General features: G+C 42.2%; 1 long non-coding RNA gene across 2 annotated transcripts; it reads right to left on the bottom strand.

Moving 5' to 3' along the window:
• Window positions 1-260: 260 nt before the first annotated feature.
• LOC121396132 lies at window positions 261-2,987 on the bottom strand. 2 transcript variants are annotated; one of them, XR_005962849.1, is made up of 2 exons: window positions 2,771-2,987; window positions 261-694 (listed from the first exon to the last, which is right to left on the bottom strand). It is a non-coding gene; the product is annotated as an uncharacterized LOC121396132 (long non-coding RNA). The 2 variants fall into 2 exon arrangements; XR_005962850.1 differs by having other exon boundaries at window positions 261-691.
• Window positions 2,988-9,361: the final 6,374 nt, after the last annotated feature.

Genomic DNA, 9,361 nt, shown 5'->3' with positions numbered 1-9,361 from the left:
ACTGTGTTTGCCTAGTTGCTTCCTCCTTGGTCCGCACTCCAAACTGCGCCTTCGGGCCCTGACATTAGGAAAGCTTTGCAGTTTAGAAGTTTGTAGTCGAAAGACATATTTACTAAAAAATATATGGCTTTCAGTGGCATATGGGGTATTTTTACCAAAATTTAAGTCAGCTTTGAAGCTGTTGATTATTAAGCTCACACTTATTATCAGATAAATTCTCAAAGCTAGTTAGCTTTAGAAGGTAGATTGTCCAAAGCAGATTGCTTTAAAAAAAAAAATATTTTACTGGTCAAATTCAGACAATATTTGACTTGCATGCACCTGTTAAATGGTACCCAGTTTATGAGCGGTATAATACACTTAAACCCATTTTATCTATATGATTACTTTCTAGAAACATAGGAAAAAAATGACAGCAGAACATATTCCTTCAATGTTTCAGACACCCCCAACAAAGATACAACTTGTTCTCAGGACTCATTGTTCCCAAGCCTGTGTAGAAGCTTAGAGAATGAGAAGAATCCTTGGCATCATTCGATGAACCCATGAACCACCATTCTGCTATTCCTTGCCCTCTTGTCTTTGTTTGGTAGTGCAGGTGTTGGCAGGGTTGCTCAATCGCAACCAACAATCCCAAAATGTGCATGGTGCATTAGCTCCATAGCCTGGATGATGTAGTTTGGATACAAATCTGCTAAGAATAAAAAAAAAATTCATCAGTATCACCAGGCTGGTGCCAGTTGGCTAAATTATATGAATTAATAGTATTATTGCTGAAATATATTCATAGTTAAGGTTAATATTTAAAAATACACAACACACAGACATTTGGTAAAGTAATTCCATTATTCCAGAGCTGCCATGCAATAAGTGCCAAATTTCTATTTCTGTTATAATTGCCATACCATTTACTTTTACAAAATATGTAAAATGTTTCACTCTTTAGCAGTTTACATGATTTTGTTCTAGTTATCAAGATATTTCTAGTTTGGACGCTGCTAATTTCATAACAACAGAGCTACCTGCTACCTAGTTCAGCAAACTAGCTAGAGTTGGAAAGAAATTGTTAGCAAAGCAAGGTCTTATGATATTGCTTTGCAGTGACCAAAGAGCTGAGGTTCTCAGCAGTTATAAGCAAAGAAATATCACCAGCCTTTCCTTTTCTGGCCAACTTCTGACTGTAGCTAGTTGCCTGAAGTGGTGCTCTTGTCACAAATTCATCATGTAAAAAGTGCCTAGGGCATGGGTGATCATGATTCGGCTGGTTTGAGGCCGGGGGTGATGTAACACACCCACATTTTGTTAAGCCCCATTAATAACTCTGAAGAAGACATATTTTCCTTCAAAGTGTTCCATTTTTGATGGCTCTGATACCCAGAAGATTTTAAATCAAAGCTGGGACACAGCCCACTAGAGTTGCTTTCTGTTTATTAAATTGTCATTTTATCCAAACAGTTGTTAACCACCCAATATCTTGAAAACTAGGGAAAACTAGGCAAATTCCATTTATTTGATTTGAGGGTTTACATTTCTGTTAAAACTGATGTGGATTTATTTCATTTGCGTTACTAAAAATCCTATTTTTAAATCCTTACAATGTTGCAAATAATAGGCTCCAGATAGGACCACTGTGTACTGATTGCTCTTACTAGAGATAATATCTCATAAACCATGACAGAACCACTGCTTTGCAGGAGGATGGAAGCAACTTTACACTATGCACATTTTTCAAAATGTAATAATTTTGTAATTGTAATTTTTCACTGATCTCGTGCTTGGCCAGTTTTATGTCCCAGTGCTTTTACAAGGAATTGTTTTTAAAGTTATTTGTAAAAACAATTGCTATTGAAACGCCTGGTTCAGGGCCGGACTGCGACTAAAAAGCAGCCCGGGCAAAAAAAATCAAAGCAGCCCACATGTAAACACTCGATGGTCTTGTACTCATCCACTTATATATTGGGGTAAAACTGCAAAAAATTATGTTCATAAAGAGCTGCCTCTCTTATTTAAAGTGATACTGACATTAAAAATTTTAATTTCAAAATATTAATCTACAATAAAAATTACATATAGGTCAAGTTGATGATACAGTAGTTCTTCGTAGTTCTTCTTTTGTAATTAATTATTATTGAAGTTCCTAAACCTGACTGTGTTGCCAATCTGACTGTCCCATCTCAGCCTGTCAGAGTCTCTAATGCTAACGGACTCCTGCTGCACAAATATGGCAGCCCCCTCATAGAGGAACATGGGGGCAAGAAAAGTAATGTAAAAGCATCAGGCAAATAGTTTTATGACAAATTATAAATAGCATTCAAAGATAATGTTATGATGGATATTAAACAAGGTTATGTAATGTAAAATATGTTAAAGATTCCGCAGCCTTGTGCCTTTATATGGCCACGGAACCCCTCAGTGACTTCTAATATCCTTATCATTTACAGTAGGGGGTACATTATGCCTTAAAATACAGGAGTGTACTGGGCTTCATATATTTTTTCCCTATTATTTACATTGACAGGAAACATTGTTTTTACTCCATTTACTTTTCAGTCTGACTGGCTTCAGTGCAGCCAGCTCCAACACTGACATATCCTGCACATTAATGTCCGACTGGGGTGGGGGGCAGGGGCCACCAGGGCTGCCACATTAGGCCCCCAAGGGCCCCCCTCCGTCGCAGGGCCCCTCTGTAATCCTCCCCCACCTCTCCTCAGTCGCAGGGCACACTCTGTAATCCTCCCCCACCCCTGCTGCTCGCACATACTGTACTTACTTTGCACAATCTTTTTCATGCGATCGGGCAGGGGAGGGGAGGTGAGGAGCGTCTGCTCTGTGCAGTGGGTCTGAGCCGGCACGGCCCACACATGCTGCTGCACATCCTCTAGATGTCGCCACCATGTTTTAACTACTTTCCAGCCGTGACTATGGCTCCCTGTGTATTTCCTTGGCAGCTGGGACTATTGATGTTGAGAAGGCAGGCACAAGGGGCGTGTCACATGGCACACACTCACTGCAGCACAGTTTATGATTAGGAGCGAGAGAGCGGGCCGGCCCACCTGAATGAAATTTAAAGCGGCCCTTCGGGCAATTGCCCGAATCCACAGATCGTCAGTCCGGGCCTGGCCTGGTTGTTACTTTTTATACAATAGTGCATAAGTACAAAATATTTTTTGTTCCCTTTAGTCAAGGTGAATGAGAATGGGATTTTGTATCACTGATGTATGCATTCCTTGTGTATTTTGGTATAAAACAGGAGTGGCATTATACTAGGGTCATTATAGCTAGAGAGTTTAGAGCAACAGTTTTTTTTGTTTTTCTGTATTCCTCATTGGGAAGGTTTGCACATCTCTTTTTAATATGCTAGAAAACCTCTCAGTATCTCACCAACAAACAAAGTTGTCAGGAGGCTGCTGGGAGTTCTAGGCCAACCACAGCTGTGAGGTTCCAAGTATGGACTTCCCTTATCTCCTGGGGTTTTTTTTTTCTCAATTCGGGGTCATCCTCTAAACTTCTGGAGGTTTTTTTGTATCTGTTAAGAACAAGTAGAAAAAAATTGTAGAGAAGCAGAAAAAATAAACTGCTATCTTCCAGCCACATCATCTGCAATGGAAATACTGTAACTTGCACCAAATGCAGAGAGATTAAGTGAGCCGAAACGTTGATTTTTTATCAACATGGAATAAAGTATAAATATTTTGTAAAATTCCCAGGAGTGCGTCGCCTCATCTAACAAATGTATATATATACATATATATATTAGGGATGCACCGAATCCACTATTTTGGATTCGGCCGAACCCCCGAATCCTTCGTGAAAGATTTGGCCGAATACCGAACCAAATGTGAATCCTAATTTGCATATGCAAATTTGGGGTGAAAAGGGGAAAACATTTTTTACTTCCTTGTTTTGTGACAAAAAGTCACGCGATTTGCCTCTCGGCCACTTTTTGCATATGCAAATTAGGATTGGGATTCAGTTCAGCCAGGCAGAAGGATTCGGCCGAATCCGAATCCTGCTGAAAAAGGCAGAATCCTGGCCGAATCCCAAACCGTATTCGGTGCATCCCTCTTTTTATATATATATATATATATATATATATATATATATATATATATATATATATATATATATAAAGGGATGCTGTAGATGGAGCTGTAGATGGCACACCAAGTACTCATTAACAACAGGATCAGCTTGAAAACATAGTGTAGGTTTATTGAACAAGGCTGGCACCCAGGCTTTGCCCTTGGTTTAATGGTGTGTGATCTGTATGCTCTTTGTATATATATATATATATATATATATATATATATATATATATATATATATATATATATATAAAAAAAAAAAAACCCACTATTGGTGCACACATGACCCAAAGGCCAACCGCCTGGGTGCAGGTCAAACGAACATGTAACTCATACAAAAAAGCCGCACTCCTAGGTCTTTGTCAAATACAAAAATATCCAAGTGTTTATTTATTCAACGTTTCGGCAACAATCCGCGTGCCGTCTTCAGGAAAGTGAACCACATATCACAGTACTCGTGCTTTTGAATGTGCTCAATGGCGCCAAAAAACCTTGGGTGACGTCATCATTGTGTGTCTAACCTGTCAAAAAAAGTCATACATCGTATCTACATGCTAAAGTTAGGGCTACAAAATTGCAATCTAGTGTTAATAGATAGTATTGTGACTATCCCATTAGTCACAATATTTACAAGAAAGTGACAGAGAAGATGTGTGCCCCATGTTACCATCACAAGTGATGGTGTCAGTGCTCCGGTGCAGTTAAAAGCAAACATAACATACAGCCATCAGGACTCGTTATAACATAAGCTTGAAATAAATATAGGATGTTGTACTTACCCCAGTAGGATCTAGGAAACAGGACGCGAGCTCCATTGTTGCCCATAGCTGCCGTAGTGCGCTCCAGACATCGGCTGCCCGTAGTTCACCTTCCTACCGAATCCCCATCCAACGACTCATCTCGACGTGCTGCTCCCCTGCTCGTGTGCGTGCTAGGCTCCGCCCCCATCACCATGGGAACTGGACGCTCAACATTTAGGTGCGGTACCATAGGAGATTGTGTCGGGGCTTCAGGCGCATCAAGGGTAACCGGCATGTCTTACTTGCGTTACTGTAGGAGGGACATCCAGGCGCACCAAGTACTCCTCAGTGTCCCATTGATCAACATCACCTTATCTGGCCTCACGTGAACGGGTCCTGCCTCCCGTAATACCGTGTGCCAGGTGGTGTGCTGGTCATTTCTACAGATCAACAGACCGTGCTCAATTAGTCCCCTTTCCCCTTATACCTGTCACCATCGCTCCACGTTACTGCAGTCGCACGGAGGTTCATGTTGTTCGAATCTACATATCGCCAGGAAACTTAGACAGCCCCGGTGTGCACAGTGTGGCCTGGGCCATTTTCCTTCTGTCCTTTCCTAGATCCTATCTGGGGTTCCGAATCCACCTGAAAGCATAAAGAAGGATAAAACAAAACCATCAAACATATTGTCTTACTGCACGGTACCCCCCAAAAAAGGGGGAACCACCCATGACTCGGGCCCAAGGAACCTATCACATACGGTAATATGGTTATTTTCCACTGGGAATCCTCATCAATGAAATGATAATGCAACAAAGTATATAAACTGACTCTGTGTTATACATCAGTCCAAGAATCGTCTCCTAATAAAAGGATGACATGGGTAATGTTTCGTTTAGTCCTTTGGGAGCTAAAGTATCCAACTTAAAAATCCATTGTGTCTCCCTTTGTATCAACATCAGTCCCCTATTACCTCCCCTGCGTGGAACAGGCACATGGTCGATGATCATGTGCCGAAACTGTGGTAACGAGTGTTTTAATTTGAGCCAGTGTCGTGCTACTGGTTGGTCAGCTTTGCCAGATGTAAGGGCCATACGTATAGCGCATCTGTGATTGTTCATTCTCTCCCTGTACGACGTTCCAGCTTTGCCCACGTAGTACAGTCCACATGGGCACCAGGCCATGTAGACCACATGATCCGAGGTACAGGTCACCCTGTGTCTAATGTCAAATTTCACTCCAGTACTGGGATGTGAGAATTGGGCTCCCTGCAACATCCCACTACAGGTCAGACAACCCGCGCATTTATAACACCCTTTCTTAAGGGGTCTGTCCAGCCAGGTAGTCCCTGTTCTAGGGGGTACAAACACATCCTTAGTCACTAAAAGATCTCCCAAATTCCGTCCCCTCTTATACGCCAACATTGGTCTTTGATTGGCAAAAGGTAAGCTTTGATCAGACTGTATAATTTCCCACCGGTTCCGCAAAGCTCTTTTCATCTCCCCACTGATCTCAGTCCATTGTGTTGAAAATATCAAGTCTGGAGGAGCCCTCCTCGTATTCAAACCAGGCTTCAATAGGTCATCTTGGGTCTTCAATTCCGCTCGTCTCCGCTGTTCTATCACTAATGTGCGGTCATAGCCCCTCGCCACAAATTGTTCAGTTAGAGTAGTAAGTTGTGTTTGTGCCATGTTCCTGTCAGAGTTGTTTCTGATAATCCTCAAAAATTGCGAGTATAGGACCCCCCGGGACATGTGTGTAGGATGGTGAGATTGTGCCTGAATAAGACTATTTTTATCAGTGGGCTTTTTGTACAAGGTGGTGCCCAACCCCTCTCCCTGCTTGTATAAAGTTACGTCCAAGAAATCAATAGTCTGCGTGTCATGGGATAGGGTCAGTTTGATAGGGGAATCTCCCTCATTCAGGGATGCGTGAAAGTCAGTCAATTCCCTCGCTGTACCCCCCCACACCAATAACAAGTCGTCGATATAGCGTTTATAGAAATAGATGTTGCTACCCCCTCTGGGTAAAAACACAGTCTTCTCATAGCTTTCCATGTATAAGTTGGCAAATGACGGGGCCACATTGGAGCCCATCGCGGTCCCTGCCACTTGTAAAAAGAATTTATCATTAAACATGAAATAATTGTGAGATAGAATCAAGTCTAACAGGGCTATCAGGAATTCCACTGGGGGGCCATCCACCTGTATTCTACTCAAAGCCTCTCTGCACACCGCTATCCCTGCCTCGTGGGGAATCACGGTATATAAACTGGATACATCCATGTTAGCTAATATACTATCAGGGGGTACCCTCAACTCCTTCAACATGGTCAGCAAATGCGTGGTGTCTTTCACGTATGAGTCCATCTGTTGTACTATGGGCTGTAAGTAGTGATCAATGAAAATGGCGATGGGTTGAAACAGCGAACCCACCGCAGAGATGATAGGGCGCCCAGGGGGTGCGGACAAGGACTTATGGATTTTTGGTAAGGTGTAGAGGAAGGGTATCTTGGGGAAATCAGTGGTTAAAAAGCGTTTAGTATTCTCATCTACCCATCCTGCTACCACAGCTGTGTTAATCAATGTGTCCAATTTCTGTTTGAACTTCACCGTGGGATCTCCCTTTAACCTTACATATGTGTCCGTGTCAGATAGCTGTTTAGTAATCTCATTCACATAATAGGTTTTATCCAAAATCACAATTCCACCCCCCTTGTCGGCCTGTCGGATAATGATATCTTTATCTGCTTGTAAAGTTTTGATCGCCTCCCTTTCCACCCCTGTGAGATTGGCGAAATGATTCATCTTAGTGTTATGTAGTTTCCACAAGTCTCTGCTAAGAAGATGTGTAAAGGTAGAGATAGAGGGTGCCGTATTAGGAGGGTCAAAGGTACTTTTAGCCTTAAAAATCACTGGTGTCGTGGGAGCCTGTTCCTTAAAGAAATCTTTTAATTTCAGTTGTCTTTTAAACTTATGAATGTCTTTATAGGTCTCAAACGGTGTGGCCCAGTTTGTCGGGACAAACTTTAAACCCCTATTCAGTAATCCACTCTCTCCCATACTCAACCTGTGACTGGAAAGGTTCACCACTATATCTTCCTCCTCCCTCTCCGTGGGGGTTTGTCGCTTATTTTTCTTCCCTCCCCTCCTAGGGATCCCCCTCCTTCTCCCGGGTCTACAGGTAGCTGGGGGCTGTCGGCTAAAAAAGGCTGAGTGGAACTGGAAATAGGCCGAGTGGAGCTTGAACTAGCCTGATTGCCTTGATCTGAATCAGTAGACTCTCCGGAACTATCAACTGTGATCAGGGAGAATGGTTTGTATCTACGAGTGGTCCCCCTTGATTTCTGCTCAGGTAGTCCCAGTAACCACCGGTACACTCTTTTCTGCTTATAGTCGTCCCTGACAGTCAGTAATTTCTTTTCTTTAAAGGTAGTTAGTTCTTGCCTATATTTAGTCAGATTGGATTCAATATTCTTCATCCAGTCCACTGTCTTATCCTGTGTCAGGTGTGTCAGTTGCTGGGTCTCAAATTCACCAATTTCCCCCTGGATAGCCTTTAGCTCCTTCCCCACAAATTCAACCACTAGGAGTAGCAAGTCAGCTGAACACTTATTTAGAATTTTGCACCACTTACTGCAAAATTCAGGGTTGGCCCTCCCTAGTGTTGGTACATTTCTAACCCTAAAGCCTCGAGGTATAATTTTCTGTCGATGGTAATTTGATAAATATGTGCCATGTAGGATTAAATCTATCTCTTTCTTCTTAAGGTTAAGTAAAATGTGATAAAGATCCCGAGGGGTCCTACCAGATGTTATGTTAGTTGGAAGGTCTGCAAATAAGATCCTTTCGGCGTCCTCTGTGGTAAAGGTGTATTCTCCCGTAGTTTCAACATCCAGAATGGCCCCTGTGTCATCCATCCCAGAATAGTGTGTCCAGCTGTATGTCGAACTACTGAATGTAGAGTTCTCCTGTTTCAATAAATCAACAGATAGAAAAATCGTCAAATATCCTTAATAATGGCGGTGCAACCAAAAAAACTTCTCCATCCAAGAGGAAAAAGTTCAAATACAAAAACCCACTATTGGTGCACACATGACCCAAAGGCCAACCGCCTGGGTGCAGGTCAAACGAACATGTAACTCATACAAAAAAGCCGCACTCCTAGGTCTTTGTCAAATACAAAAATATCCAAGTGTTTATTTATTCAACGTTTCGGCAACAATCCGCGTGCCGTCTTCAGGAAAGTGAACCACATATCACAGTACTCGTGCTTTTGAATGTGCTCAATGGCGCCAAAAAACCTTGGGTGACTTTTTTTGACAGGTTAGACACACAATGATGACGTCACCCAAGGTTTTTTTGGCGCCATTGAGCACATTCAAAAGCACGAGTACTGTGATATGTGGTTCACTTTCCTGAAGACGGCACGCGGATTGTTGCCGAAACGTTGAATAAATAAACACTTGGATATTTTTGTATTTGACAAAGACCTAGGAGTGCGGCTTTTTTGTATGAGTTATATATATATATATAT

Source organism: Xenopus laevis, chromosome 7S (assembly GCF_017654675.1).
Source record: "Xenopus laevis strain J_2021 chromosome 7S, Xenopus_laevis_v10.1, whole genome shotgun sequence".
NCBI lineage: Eukaryota > Metazoa > Chordata > Amphibia > Anura > Pipidae > Xenopus > Xenopus laevis.
The sequence above is the reverse complement of the archived record's forward strand: the minus strand, read 5'-3'. Positions and strand labels throughout refer to the sequence as shown.